Source organism: Fundulus heteroclitus, chromosome 14 (assembly GCF_011125445.2).
Source record: "Fundulus heteroclitus isolate FHET01 chromosome 14, MU-UCD_Fhet_4.1, whole genome shotgun sequence".
Taxonomy (NCBI): domain Eukaryota; kingdom Metazoa; phylum Chordata; class Actinopteri; order Cyprinodontiformes; family Fundulidae; genus Fundulus; species Fundulus heteroclitus.
Window position 1 is genome coordinate 9,305,497 of NC_046374.1, and position 15,864 is coordinate 9,321,360.

The 15,864-nt window shown below is 44.7% G+C and overlaps 1 long non-coding RNA gene across 1 annotated transcript; it reads right to left on the reverse strand.

Annotated features, from left to right (window-relative positions):
* Positions 1-13,061: 13,061 nt before the first annotated feature.
* On the reverse strand, positions 13,062-15,233 carry LOC110368469. Its single transcript, XR_002428098.2, has 4 exons — positions 15,129-15,233; positions 14,876-14,976; positions 13,337-13,462; positions 13,062-13,246 (listed from the first exon to the last, which is right to left on the reverse strand). It is a non-coding gene; the product is annotated as an uncharacterized LOC110368469 (long non-coding RNA).
* Positions 15,234-15,864: the final 631 nt, after the last annotated feature.

The window sequence follows — 15,864 nt, forward strand, 5'->3', positions numbered from 1 at the left end:
TCCACTTAGCATTCCCATATGTATTGGAACCGCTCCAGAGTTCAGTTCAACCGAGCCCAGACCGAGGTTTTGAGGCGAACGTGAGTTTGCTTTTTTGGTCCGCATCAGAGTTTGATTGCACAGTCACAGCTCGACAAACGAACCGAACTTTCTGAACAAATTAACTAGAGTCTGATTAAAGCGGACTAAACAGGGCTGGTGTGAATGCATGCTCAGAGTACATGAAAGCATGTCAGAGAAAAAGAGTCTCATCAATAAAAAAAAGTTAACAAAGAATGGCAGAAAAGTTGATATGTGGGAGGAAAAGGAGGATGGTTTTATAGAAACAAAAAGGCAGCAGGAGAAACGATAACTGGAAGAAGGAGCAGAAAGGAGGAAAGACTGACAAGACAATGATTTTGACTTACAGGACTTATTCTAATTAATTATATCCTTTAAACTACAAAAGCATAATACAGGGAATTGTGAACACTGTGGGGACGATGAAACAACAGAAGCTCTATGAGGTTTTTGAAGCTTGGGATATTATTTTACATTCCAACCCTGCTTTAAACGTCTCCATTACTTGATGCCTGACCTGTCTGTCTGGTGTTTTGTTCTTTATATCTACTGTATATTTTAAATTTTTTGTCTTTTTGTTCTTTTATATACTACATGGTATGGGTGTTTTTTAAAATAAATTGTGATTAATAAAAATTCCCCGGACCCCTATGTTATCTGTAAACTAATGTTCACTAATTAATGTGTGAGGCCTTCACAGAACAGCTGCATTGTTTCACGTTTTCATTTGTATAACATTTCAGAAAACCACACCAGTTTCTTTCCGCTTCAGGGTGATGCAAGCATTTGTGTTTGTTTGTGGTTGCAACACGGCAAAAAATGGACAAAAGTATAAAGGCCACGGAACAACTCACACAGCATTGAATAGAATGTAATTTCATGAGATTAACACAGAGACAAACCACAGTTAGTACTGTGGTCCTTAAACAAGCTCATAAAGAATCATTATCTGTTTATCTAGTACCAAAATAAGATAGAAAAGAAGAGCTTTAAAGCCTCTTTTTTCCACATTCAGAAAGTACAAACAGCTTCTCTTTCATCAGCCATTAGTCAGTCATTTGGACCACATTTAAACATATTTAGACAATTCAGCACATCCGTGCTCTTGTTTGTTTGCCATGTATGACGGTTTCTCTTTGTTTCTACAAGATAATGATCATAAAATAGTTTAAGCCAGAAGTATTCTAGTGCTAACTGTATTTTAAAAACTAATACAAGAGGTGCACAAACCTTCCTCCAGACCTTTCAGCCCTGTTCTAAAGAGGGAAAGGTCATGTCCAGGAAACTGACAGCAGTTCTGCGTCATCCACTCTGAGTGGTGAACCACTTTAAGGTTTACCTCTAGCCTTATATGGAGCATACTGAAACTATAAAGTGCTTCTTTTAAATTTGTATTTGATTAATTTTAAAACATACTGCATGGTTTCTGACGTTAAATTACAACATTAGTGTTTATCTGATAATTGCATTGGCCTCGGATTAAAAACTGATTGTTCATTTATAAATATATTCCTATTTTTTTTTTTTTTCAGTGATGGCTAGAAAAACAAGCCCTGGAGGCTTCAACTATTTTTTCAGATATTTGAATCAAGCTTTGTCCTTCAGTGTTGCTCAGACTAGAGGTGTTCTGCGCCCCCTGTTGGAAACAGGGGAAACAGACCAGTACAGTCTGGATGTGACGGCTGATTTCTGTTCTTGCTGATCCTGCTAGCTATCCCTTAGGTTACTTGGACCCGTTGCTTTGTCTTTGTTGCAGTGCTGAAGCTGACTCTGAAGGAGTAGGTGATAAGGCTCCATATGTTTTTGTTGAACACATTCACATGTGGCTCTCATGGTGTTTTTTATTTTTTTTTTTACGTTTGGTCTCCTAAACTCTTTAATACATAGGTGATATTGACTTGACATTTCACTTTAGAGTTAATATCTTTCAATTATTTAAATTCAATGAAAAATATTTAATTATTCACAAAGGGAAAATGAATGTCACTAAAAACCCAAACTATCCAAATTTCCACAAAGAGTCTTTCTAGATGCTGATGGCTGTCGGCAGGAAAGATGTCCTGCAGCGGTCAGTATTGCAGCAGATCGGAAGAAGCCTCTGACTGAATAATCCATGTCTGTGATGCACATCAACTCTAGAGGCTCCAGAACATAGATCTTTGCAGAACAGAGCCTTCTCCGTCATCTTGTTGAGCTCTTTCAGGTCACTTGCTCTGTTGCTGCTACCTCGACTGAAGATGACAGAGGAGATAACACTCTCCGCTACAGATTTACACAAGATATGCTGCATCTCGCTGGAACCACCGAAAGAGCTAAGCTTCCTGAAGAAGCTGCTTGTAGTCAACTTCGCTGCTGCGTCCAGGTGAACGCAGAGATATTTACGTAATATGCCTCAACCATCTCTGCTTTTTACGCCCAAGACGGCTACCCTGTGTGAAATTGTCCTGTTTCTGCAGAAAGCTAGAATCATCTAACTTGTTTTGTTAAAATGAAATGTGACACAAAGTGATCAACCCGCTTTCTGTACTCAACTCATTGTCTATCTCGGATGCACAAGGCGGCTGCAGAGTCGTCTGAGTGTTTCTGCAGACGACAGGACTGTTTTCTAGATATCTGAGGTGAACAAAGTGAAAACGACCGGGGAGAGTAAAGTCCCCTGTGATGTAAATGTGCCGCTGACAACCTGGTTTGACATGCCACACTTCAGTCTTTCAAGCTATGCTCCGTCAGACAGTTAGCTGCTGATTCAGATCTCTGAAGTCAAAACACAAAACCGGAGCCTTTGCACCATCCCGTTGTGATGCATCACCAGATAAAGCAAGGGATACTTTTCATTCTTCCTTGCTGACAGCTTTCGGTTTGTATTCCTGCCTCTTTTCTTTTTGACTCTCAGGTTTGGCCTTTTGATTGATGCAACCATTTCCTCTTCAGTGAAAAAACCCCAACAAAACACAGTGTTTTTTTTTTAGGTGCTGTGTTCACGGAAAGTATGAAGAGCCACTACAAGCGCTGTTAGCGAGTGAAGCAGTGAGAGCTCAACCGCAGCCAGGGGGCATGGCAGCACCCGGTGTTGTCATGACAAGTGGTCAAAGCTGCTGTTGTGACTCTTAACTGCTTGGGTGCTCGGAAACATGGGCAGAAAGTTCAAATCTGCACCAGGTGGCAGCAAAAGATGTTTTTCCAATCAAGGTCTTGCTCTACTTGTGACTCGAAGTTCACATTTTATCTCAGACAAAAACACTGTGGGGTTCCATGGAGGGATTCTGAGGTGTCAGCGTCTTATCAGCAGCAAAGGGCCTTCAGAATGTCCTAATTTTTAAAATCTTTTTCTTTATGCTGCTTCTAATGGGTGGTCCCAGGCAAAGGCTAATTTTCAACCTTGGTTCTTTAAACGGCGCCTGTCTCAGTCGTTCCTTCAAACACTCACTGTTTCAACAGCTGTAGCATTTGCATCCAGTTTTTATTGACAAAGACGTAAACTGTTTTACACACAGAAGGTAGTCATTTTAATGTAAAGGGATAGAATATCAACACAAAGGAAAGTAGATTGGGTTGCATAATGATTGAGGTAATGAAGCATTTGATCAAAGCCTGACTTTGAACTTGGTAACGTCATTAAAGAGAAACTATCATCAAAATTAAAGACAGCGGTTTTGTTTGTAACTGACCAGACTATGAAAACCAGCAGAGGAGCGAATATTAATTTCCCACACTGTTCTCGGTTTGACATGATTTAGACAAACAGACTTTAATGTGGACTTTGCGGTTTCATAGTTGATACCGTACTACATATTCAGAGATATCGTGGAGAACGCTTACACTGTTTCAGATAGTAGCTGATAGACAGCAGGGGGCGCTGCTGTGCACCCCTTGGTTACACAGCACCCTGAAGATTGAAGATCTCCAGTTTAACAGTAAACCAACATTAGGAATTACAATGCAAAAAGGAGATCAAAACACCCCAAAACGTCATCCAAAATAAAATCCTTCTGACATTACAGAATGCAAGAGAGTTTCTTCCTCTAGCACCGTCTTCCAGCAGAGCAGCCTGAGCGTGAGAAGCACTGAAGGAAGTGGTAGGAGGGGAAGTGTCATCATTTATCCTGAGGTCTGAGTCATTAAAATAACGGATCATCTCTTATAGCACTTTTTTCCACAGCTAATATCTGTTGAGAGCAGCAGCTGGAAAGGTCACGTCTACATCTTTTTGTTCAGCAAAGTGAGTCACCAGCACCACCAGATAATTCAAATGAAGCAAAGAGATTCAGAAATCTCCCGATGAGCTTCATGAGGTTGGTCGAATGGTTTTCCAACCGTCTTGAAGGCGTTCCCAGAGGTAGTGATAAAAATAAAGACACACTGCTAAATTAGAAGGTGAGCCCAAACTTTGGACTGGTAGTGTAAAAGGAGCCCACTGTGTTAACAGACCATTTAGGCTTGTGGCCTTCGTCAGGGTAAATCAGCTGAGTTATTAAATTATTAAACCAGTATTTCGGCCTAATATGCAGAGATAAAGGCCAACATATCTGTGGAGCAGTTAATAGACATGCAAATGAACATTTTTATTTCATTTGTACAATCTTTAGGTTTAAAATTGCAGCACGATGCATAGAAATTTTTTATCTGATGTGACACATTAACATTGTATTGTGTAAATATGAAGATGTGCAGACAACACAGAGACACTGTTCTGATCTAATCTAATGATGGCATTAAAAATCTGTTTATACCCAACTATGATGTGATGATGGAAAGTAACCAAAGGGACAAGGTCAAGTGGAGATCCTTGTAGCCTTTTTGTTAAGTTACATAGCTGTCATCTATTGAGGCTTAGTGTATCTTGTCGTGCAGGGCTGTGGCAGCTGTGTGTTTATGAGGTTTGTGGTTTGTCTTCCTGTTTGTCTCTATCATCTCACTGACAGTCCAAAGCAGAGCATGAGGCCATTTCCGTTAAGCAGACCTAATAAAGTAGAACAAGGGACTGGGTGGACTGTACATAGCTTGTGAACAACTGGGTCTCTATCGTAATCTGCTTTGCGAATCTCAAAATGGAACGGTTGTTCTTCTTTGAAACCGGACCTAAAATTAGTGCTTACAATCTTGAAGACGATTACTGGTACAGTGAAGCCTGCCTCAGCGCTGTCTTAGAGAAGGTGCTTTTTAACACCTTTCATATTCAGTCAAAAATAAAAACCTGTGAATTCGCACAACAACACTTGTGTCACTATTTAGAACTTTTGACCCTGTGAAAACATGATGGAACCAAGCCACAAGTTTCAGTCCTGAAAATAATCATTTGAACAAAGTGTTTTTTTGTCCTTGTAAGCCGACTTTTGGTCAAAGTTGAAACTGCTCACAAACTCCAAACCATTTAAATTTTATTTCAATTCAATTTTAATTTTATTTATATAGCGCCAATTCCCAACACACGTCATGTCAAGGCACTTTACAAAGTCAAATTCAATCAAATCCTAGAGACAGATTGGACAAAAAGTTTCATATCTAAGGAAACCCAGCAGGTTGCATCAAGTCTTAACAAGCAGCATTCAGTCCTCCTGAAAGAGCGTAGAGCCACAGTGACAGTCGTCTGCATTGTCCATGGCTTTGCAGCAATCCCTCATACTGGGCATGCATGAAGCGACAGTGGAGAGGAAAACTCCCCTTTAACAGGGAGGAGAACCTCCAGCAAACACTGCTAGTCTAGTCACACAACAATCATTTCAGTCAGTTTCTGGTGCTTTTTTTTGGCCGCTGCTGTGGTACAGGGGTAGACCACGCCACCCAGGATCAAAGGCCTCATCTCTCGACGCAGCCGTCCCGAGTTTGAGTCCTGGCCCCTAGACTTTAGCTGCATGTATTCTGCTTTACCCCATTTCCTGTCAGATTTCTGTGAAATGAAGGCCACCAGTGACAAGAAGTTTATTCTTGATTGTTATTTATTTATTTATTTATTTTTTACATAAAGAATGGAAACTTGCAAAAAAAAAAAGTGAGGACATTGCAGTCTGATGGTTGCCTTCTATCAGATAACCATTCCTTATAATGGCTCAGGTGGGCTACAACATAACATTTTATTAACTGGAATAGGATGAATTGTTGTTGATGTGTTCCCTATCACCATTACTGTGGGGTAAGATGCAAAAGTTGTCAGCCTTTTTGGGAACAAAGCAGAGGGCTAGGGGACATGACTCCTGGCAACCTGGTTCCTCTAGCTATCCCTATGCTACTAGTTCTTGGCTTCAACAGCTTCAGCTCCAGCTTTGACAGCAGCCTAGGACTAGGGTTCACTCTCGCTGTAATGGAGCTTGGTAGCAACAGGCCATCACTCTTGATGATGGCCTGTTGTTATAGAGTCTTGATGCTGTGACCAGCATCAAGCTAGCTCGTGGTGTTGCTCACCTCAAAGACTCAAAGCTTTAGCCCGCTTCTTGTTGCGTAACAGCTTGAGGGGGTATTTTCATAGAAAATAAACAGTATAACATAGTATTTTCCTCCACATAATGTAATGATTGAGGAAAAGGACCCAGAATTCAGCCAGACCAGCAGAGGTTTCTTAAAAAAAGCTCTTTAATTACCAACTCAAAAAATGGGGAAAAATCCAAACAGATTGTAGAACAAAAAGATGACAAAAAATAAACTAACAAGCAGGGCAGACAAGGCAGGAACAGACCGGACAGACTGGCACAGGTTTCTGGAGGAAAAGGGGTCAAAAATCCAAAACACAAACTAACATACAGAATTGCAGGAGACTCACCCATACTCAACAGGACAACCTGGCACTGATGTCTGGTCTCAGCAGTTTATATGAAGGTGGAATCAGGTGAAACCGGTGAGAGGTGATTGCAGCAGGGGTGGAGTTAGGCAGGTGTGCAGAGTAAGTAATTAGACCAGACATCAGTGCCGAGGCTCAACACAGGAACAGATCACAAATACAAAACCTAAACTAAGAAGCATCTGAAGACATAACTAAAACAGTAAGCACAAACCTAAACAAGAATCCAAACCAGACAGAACTCAAAACAGCCAGATAACAAAAGACATGAAAGAGAAGGAAAACTAACACTAACAAACCATAACAGAACTCAGAATATTACAGAGCCCCCCCCCTCAAGGGCGGATTCCAGACGCCCTCCACGTGTATGAAAGTCCAAAACAGAACAAAAATAAATAAGCCCGGGTGGGAGGAGGGGGTTCCAGGACGGAGGGTCAGGGTCTGAAACAAAAAACGGTTAATAAAGTCCAAAAAAAAAAGTCCAAACAAAAAACAACCCATATAGGGCGAATCCAGACTAACTGAAAAATTTCAAAAACAGGTTCCTAAACACAGAGTCTAGTGGGCGTCCCGGCGGACGACCCCAGTGAATCAGGACGTCCGGCGGTCGTCCTGGCGGGCGGCCCCGGCGTGACAGGTTCTCCGGCGGGCGGCCCCGGCGTGACAGGTTCTCCGGCGGGCGGCCCCGGCGTGACAGGTTCTCCGGCGGGCGGCCCCGGCGTGACAGGTTCTCCGGCGGGCGGCCCCGGCGTGACAGGTTCTCCGGCGGGCGGCCCCGGCGTGACAGGTTCTCCGGCGGGAGGCCCCGGCGTGACAGGTTCTCCGGCGGGCGGCCCCGGCGTGACAGGTTCTCCGGCGGGCGGCCCGGCAGATGACCCAGGTGAGACAGGATTTCAGGTGGCCGCCGGCGGAGCAGGGTGACAGGAGGCCATCGGCGGAGCAGGAACCTCGGACCCCAACTCCTGCAGAGGGAGAAAACAGAACCCGGCGCCAAACTACAGGCTAAGAGAGGCGCCGGACTACAGGCTAAGAGAGTCGGCGCCTGGTTACCGACTAAGGGAGGCGCCGGGCTACAGACTAAGGACAGCGGTGCCTGGCTACCGGCGACTACAGAAAGAGCCTGGCTACAGGCGACTACAGAAAGAGCCTGGCTACAGGCGACTACAGAAAGAGCCTGGCTACAGGCTGCTATGGTGGGAGCCTGGCTACAGACTGCTATGGTGGGAGCCTGGCTACAGGCTGCTATGGTGGGAGCCTGGCTACAGGCTGCTATGGTGGGAGCCTGGCTACAGGCTGCTATGGTGGGAGCCTGGCTACAGGCTGCTATGGTGGGAGCCTGGCTACAGGCTGCTATGGTGGGAGCCTGGCTGCAGGCTGCTATGGTGGGAGCCTGGCTGCAGGCTGCTGATGAGGCCTGGCTGCAGGCTGCTGATGAGGCCTGGCTGCAGGCTGCTGATGAGGCCTGGCTGCAGGCTGCTGATGAGGCCTGGCTGCAGGCTGCTGATGAGGCCTGGCTGCAGGCTGCTGATGAGGCCTGGCTGCAGGCTGCTGTCAGTCCCTTGAACAAAAAGAGTCTTGTGATTAGTCTTTGGAGAGGGTCCGGGAGTGACAGCCAGTAACGCCTCTCGCAGAGCTGGCTGTCAACCAGAGCAACCAGGGACTGAGGCTTCAGAAAGGCGTTGAGAGGATCAAAATCTCTAGGGGGGCCCGGGTGTTGGGCCCTCTCCCAAGGCCCGGGGTACCCGAAGGATGAAGCGTCCACCTGGGTTTCCACCTCCTGGACCAGTGGTAACCCCCCCTGGGTTCCCACTTCACAGTTCGGCGACGGACCCCTCTGGGTTCCAACGTCGCAGGACGGCAACGGACCCTCCTGGGTTCCAACGTCGCAGGACGGCAACGGACCCTCCTGGGTTCCAACGTCGCAGGACGGCAACGGACCCTCCTGGGTTCCAACGTCGCAGGACGGCAACGGACCCACCTGGGTTCCAACGTCGCAGGACGGCGACGGACCCTCCTGGGTTCCAGCATCGCGGGACGGCGACGGACCCTCCTGGGTCTCCGCGTTGCAAGTCTCCAAGACCCCTTCTTGGGGCTCAGACGGAGATGTGTCCTTCTGGGCCCCCCCTCGGGGCTTGAGCAGAGGCCGGTCCTCCTGGACCCCCTCGTTGGGCTTGAGCAGAGGCAGGTCCTCCTGGACCCCCTCGTTGGGCTTGAGCAGAGGCAGGTCCTCCTGGACCCCCTCGTTGGGCTTGAGCAGAGGCAGGTCCTCCTGGACCCCCTCGTTGGGCTTGTCAGGAGCCGAGGCGTCGACCGGACCCTCGGGGACAGATTCAGGGGCCGAGGCGTCGGCCGGACCCTCGGGGACAGATTCAGGGGCCGAGGCGTCGGCCGGACCCTCGGGGACAGATTCAGGGGCCGAGGCGTCGGCCGGACCCTCGGGCACAGATTCGGGGGCCGAGGCGTCGGCCGGACCCTCGGGGACAGATTCGGGGGCCGAGGCGTCGGCCGGACCCTCGGGGACAGATTCGGGGGCCGAGGCGTCAATCAGACCCTCGGGGACAGATTCGGGGGCCGAGGCGTCGGCCGGACCCTCGGGCACAGATTCAGGGGCCGAGGCGTCGGCCGGACCCTCAGGAGCAGATTTCGGTCGGCTGTAGAATGCTTGGAGGGCTGACCTGTAATGCTCCTCCACCTCCTTTAATTTCTGCTCCAGATCCTCCGAAAATTGGGCGAATAGGGCCTCCCTGAGACGCTTAATTATGGGGGCAAAAGTTCTTATTTTATTCTCCAGGGCCACATACTCCCCCTGGTCACCCGCTGACGGCGGACCCTCCTGGACCTCCACATCGCCCGCTGGCGGTAAAACCTCTGGGGTCTCCACGTCGCTTGCTGGCGGCGGACCCTCAGGGATAGAGGCTTCAACCACTCGACGACGTCTGCGGCGGCGGGACAGCTGCGGCAATGCGCTCCGCCGTAGGAGGTGGCGTCCTGTACCGTACCCGGGGGGGCAGAGCACCAGCCTGGAACCCTCAAAGGATGCCCCCTGGTCTTCAGCTCGGCCGGGGACAGAGCTCCGGGGTCGCAGCAGGCTCATGTTGAGAAAAAATAAAAAATAGAGGAGGGAAAAAGCAAAAAAAAATGAAACGTGCTGATCTGGCGATAGGTCCTAAAACTGGCCAGGTTGTTCTGTAGGAAAAGGGGTCAAAAATCCAAAACACAAACTAACATACAGAATTGCAGGAGACTCACCCATACTCAACAGGACAACCTGGCACTGATGTCTGGTCTCAGCAGTTTATATGAAGGTGGAATCAGGTGAAACCGGTGAGAGGTGATTGCAGCAGGGGTGGAGTTAGGCAGGTGTGCAGAGTAAGTAATTAGACCAGACATCAGTGCCGAGGCTCAACACAGGAACAGATCACAAATACAAAACCTAAACTAAGACGCATCTGAAGACATAACTAAAACAGTAAGCACAAACCTAAACAAGAATCCAAACCAGACAGAACTCAAAACAGCCAGATAACAAAAGACATGAAAGAGAAGGAAAACTAACACTAACAAACCATAACAGAACTCAGAATATTACACATAAAAACTATTTTAGACAAAATATTTTACATTTTAACTTTATTCCACAGTCTGTGCGATAAAAGATAATTTCAGCTTGATGTAATGACACCATGGAGGCTTCGCCAACAGTCTTTGTCAGAGTGTGACATGTCTGCTTTACAGAAATCCTGCACTATCATGAATGGAGATACAAGTCGCCCCTAAAATTATTTAAATTGTGGAACAGTCCATTGGTTTTTAAAATTACTCACGCAGTACTGACAAAATAAAACAACCAGAACATTTGCCCTTCTGTAGAGTTAATCAAGTATCCTACAATCCACCAACATTCACCCAAGGACCTAATGAATTAGACTAGAAGAGAACAAGAAACAGAGTTGGACACAGTGTGGTATATGACATTTCTCAAATGACGTCAAATTTATTACAGTGTAGTGCGCCTGCATCGTGGTCGTTTTGTGGTTGTACAAACAGACAGTGACAATGATGTCAAATTACTAGACTTAGAACAGCACAGTGCGCATGCATCGCAGCCATCTTGGAGTCGTACAGAGTGGTAACGCTTGAATAGTTTAATTGTAAGTCAAATACTGAACAGATCCGTCTTGAATATCGTTAACAGACATAATATGGCAACAACAAAATACTGCTGCATTGGTGTCTGCCAGAGTGACTCTTGATATGATGATCGTGACCATATGGAGTTTTTTTTTTTTTCAAAACCCAGAAGGATTGCCGAGAAATGTCAGTGTTGGATACGACCTTGTAACTGAGATGCGTTTACTGTGGAATCTGATGAAATACACCTATCTGCTTTCTACGTTTCCTCTGTGGTAAGGAGCCAACACTTTAATGTCACTCCAATGTCTGTGCAGGTAGGCTACATTTATGTAGCTTTTTCTCAGCAGGATGAAAACATCATACCATCCATGAGCTTCAGAGTTGCATAGTCCTCTAATTATAAGCAACATTGGGCTTGTTTTTGTCCAAAGTCACTTGTAACTTTTGTGACGTGGCTCTTTTGGTTTTTTGGGCTTGTTTTTTGAACGTGAAGTAGTTTTTCTGTACTCTACTTTTTTCTGGTTATTGTGATGCACAAAAAGGGCTAAGCCACCCATCCCACACCCCCCATGTGTGGTGGTTTTCATGGATCAAGTCGATTGTTTCTCTCACAGCATTCTTCTATGTGTGTGTCTGTGTAGGGGTGTATGTATGTGTGTCAAGGTGAGATGGGATCTGAGTGTCTGATTACGATTGACTTTGCAACCTTAGAAAATTTGTTTTTAAGTCTTTTATTTTCTTAAAAAATATTACTATTCGCTCTTGTTGGCGGCGTGATAACCAGGAAACCAGTCAGAGCTCACATGAACACCTCTCATGCATTGTATGATGATGCGTGGGCCTGCAGGTGATCCGCATTACACGGCTCTGGTGGGGAGCACATAAGCGGAAGGCTGCCAGCACAACACCGCCAGAGTGTTAACCTTATGTGGTATGACTCTGTCGGCCTTCGTCTTTACGACTCCCTCACTCCCTCGTCTAACTGTTTTCTCCTGTGCACCAGGTTACTTTGCTCCGGATCCCGCTCCGTAGCACTTCCTCGTCTCCAAGCAAGACCCAAGCCCTGTCCCGTCGAAAGCTCCCTCAGTTCTCCAGTTGGCAGCCGACCGGTCCCTCTTCCCAAGCCTCACCATCGGATCCCGCTCACCCTCCATCGCCCGGTCTCCCTGCCTTCTGGCCACCTTCTCCGCCGCTGCCCCGCCTAACCACCTCATGCTGTCCGCCCAGCTGGATCCTCTCGCCTCCTTCCCCCCTGGCAGATTCTTTACGTTCCCATGGTAAGCTCCTCGTCCCGTAGATATCTTACCTCCGTGTTCTTGGTGTCTAAACTCTCGCTCTCTGCTCCGCAGTCAGCCTGCGTTTCCACGTCTCCTGCGGTCCTCGGGGGTCTTCCTACTCTGTCGACCCCGTCAACCTCCGCAGCCCTCACGTTCTGCTTTCCTTCAATAAACGTTGTTAAACCTGTTTCCGATCTCCTGGGTGTGTACTGCATGTGGGCCAAAAGCCTCAAAACCATGACAGTATTCAACACTGACATTTCTCGGCAATCATTCTGGGTTTTGGAAAATCAATGAACAAACTCCCTTCATATGGTCACGATCATCATATCGGGAGTTACTCTGACACATACAGTACCAACGCAGCAGTGTTTTGTTGTTATGTCTGTTGAGGAGATATTCAGGACAGATCTGTTCACTATTTGAATAAATATTAAACTATTCAAGCGTTACCGCTCTGTACGACCCCAAGATGGCTGCGATGCATGCGCACTGTGTTGTTCTTAATCTAGTAATTTGACATCATTTGAGAAATGTTCTATTAGTGAAATACAAAAAAACAAACAGAACCAAAATAATCTAACAAAAACCAATAACATAAGTCACTGGGTCAAAGAGCTTAAAACATATCAAGCACAAAAGAAGACTCCATATAAAACAAGAACCTATCTGAATTTTTATGTTCTGGTTGCATTATCCTTTGTATTATAAACTGTGTTCTCAGTGACGGTATAATTTTCTGACATTTTAATGTTTTCTTTTGAATTTCAGCCCCAGGACACATTTTCACTTATTTTCAAATTAACATTGTTTTCCTTATAGGTTGTATATGAAATAAACTAATATTGCAGGATCAGAGCACCATACTCTGCATCCTTTCCAACCCCATTGTCTCTCCATCATTCTCCTGCTGCTTCTCTCATTCCATCATGTTCTTCCTTTGTGTCCTGCTGTTCATCTCTGCTTTGCGATGAATTGGCTTCATTTTCAGATGCAGCTGAAACTGAAACATAACAGCAATCAGATTCACAGCAACTAATGTGGAGTTGTACACAGCCAGTACACCAACAGTGTAGAAAAGCTTCTGGAATACCTGTAGTGTCTCTCTGGGCTTTAGTCCCAAACCAGTATAGTCAAAAGAAAGCTGCGATGAAGACCAGGATGGGCAGGCATCTCAGAACCATGGTGAGAACATCTTGTTGAGGAACATCTGGATTCCCTTCACAGAGATAGAAGATCAGAAATAAGGAAGCTAGCTTTATTAGTCAGGTTATTGTAGCAACATGTCTGGCCAGGTTGCTTTTTTTTTTTTGCACACCCCCAACAACTTTCAAAAATGTACTTTTCAAGGTAATTTTTTTATAATATGCTAATAATCTCTATTAAAATGTGGTCATGTGTCACAAATAAATACATCTCAGCAGAAAAGGTTATACATCCTGTTTCATAAGAATCAACGGGTCCAAAGAGGGGTAGACCTACAATCGATGGAAACGGGGTGTCGTAGAATGTCTTTAGAAAATAAGATACAATTCAACCGAATTTTATGCAAGATTTGAAATTTTTTTAATCATTTATCTGGATAACTTATTGAAAATACCCAGCCATCAAAAGAAGCGAAGTTGTAACAGTGGGTAAGTACACAAGTGGTTTATGGTGTGTTCTCAGGACAGAAGACACAGAAGGAACAAAATGGCGACAACTAGGTATGAAATGGGGGGCTACGCATTGGCAGTGGGACGGACAGACCACCAGAACCTTCACAAGAAGTGTTGCTGCTGGACTGCCATGTATAACTGAATGGAAATTAGCAGTTCATTATTGAGAGCTATTTCTGAAGTTGAAAGGTTCTGTGCAAACTTCAGACTCGCTGATTATAAGTAAGGAAAAAAATGTTTTTTTCCACAAAATGATAATGATCACCGGGGATTTCAATTTAAAATAGAATTTGCTGTTTGTCCTGAAAAGTCTCTACGCTGGCTGTTAGCAACCACATCACAGACCATAAACTCTGTAACGGATGTGAATCACATATATGCATGATGGAGGCTGTGCTGCTACTCCTTCCTTCCTCATCTTGAAAACATGAACATGCTGCATGCTTGTTTGTTCACTCAGTGATTTTATTTATTTATATGTATGTATGTCTGTCTGTCTGTCTGTCTGTCTGTCTGTCTGTCTGTATGTATGTATGTATACACATGTAACATGATTGTATATTATTTTCTGAATACTTGATAATAGTGATCATGACCACTGATCAAACTTTAATACCTCTTAGTGACAACCTTGTTGGTATATAGTTTTTATGAATGTTTTATTACTTTAGAGCAAAATTTAATAACATAATTTTCAATTTACTTAAACTGTTTTGGCTGATGAAACGAAAGACACCTACAGATAAAATCAGCCAGTTATTTGTCAATAACAATTTTCTTGTCTGACCACACCTTCGCAACAGTGAAGTGCGGAAAATATGTTGGTAATCCTACCTGAGTTAAGAACAGGAACGTTTTGGTCTGATTTAGTGTCAAATTAATGAAAAACGGGTTGTGGGTCTTTTTTTCCTATGTATGTAAACCTTTGGTTTCAACCGTATAGAAAAAAGAAACAACATGAGTATCTTACGTACCGTGATGATCTGTGGTGACAGCTGGGGTCTCTGCCGCTGTAACTCTGATGGTCGTACCGTTTCCTTCAATTAGAGCTAACACTGGTATCTCCACAATAACCCTGCAGATGTATTTTCCTGAATCACTGATTGTGAAGTTTGGAAAGTTCAGAACTGAACATCGATTAACCTGCTCGGTCTGAGAGCCTGTTGACTGATGTATGACAGTCTTAAGCTGTATTAATGTTTGGTTTTTCAGCCATTGAATACGAACTCTTTCTGCCTCTCCCTTCCAGCAGCAGGAGATGTTTCCTGTCTCTCCTTCTTGGAAAGAAACATCAGGACTCTGAGTAACAACAAGAAGGTCTGAAGAAACACCTGAGAAGGGAAATTATCTGTTTTAGACTGTCAGTCAGAGAGAAGACACAATGTCCTATTTAATAATTTTTTAGAACTGAGAGGAAGCAAACCAAAACATTGGCTTAACCTGCCTCATGATAGGTTTTCCCAGTGTAAGTAATTAGTAAGTAATAAGTATACTCATTTAAATTTGTTTCTACTGTTACTTATTGCAAATTTTTGTAGAAGCATACTAAATGCAGGAATTCTGTTGCACCTGTTTCCATACACATAAACAAAACACCTGAAATTTGTACCACTTTATGAAGTTTCAGTCTGCAAAGTAAATGTAATATATAAATTTATTGTTACTTACCCCAACACAAGCGGACAAAAAGCAGCAGAACACACAGTACAAACATCCTCATTACGCTTTGGTTTACTTCTGAGAACTGATAACTTTGTCTTCACCGCCTGTGAGAACTAACACTTTTAATAGATGCAGACGGTTCTCCACTAGGAGGGTTTTGATAGCTTACAAACAAATGTGTAAAACCACATATTGTTCCATCGTTCAGATGAGTTGGAGCTGCACAAACTCTTGTCTTCAGTAAATAAAACATAAGCCATGTCCTTCTGTCTTTCTTTACATTTTAATGATTAAAAACATT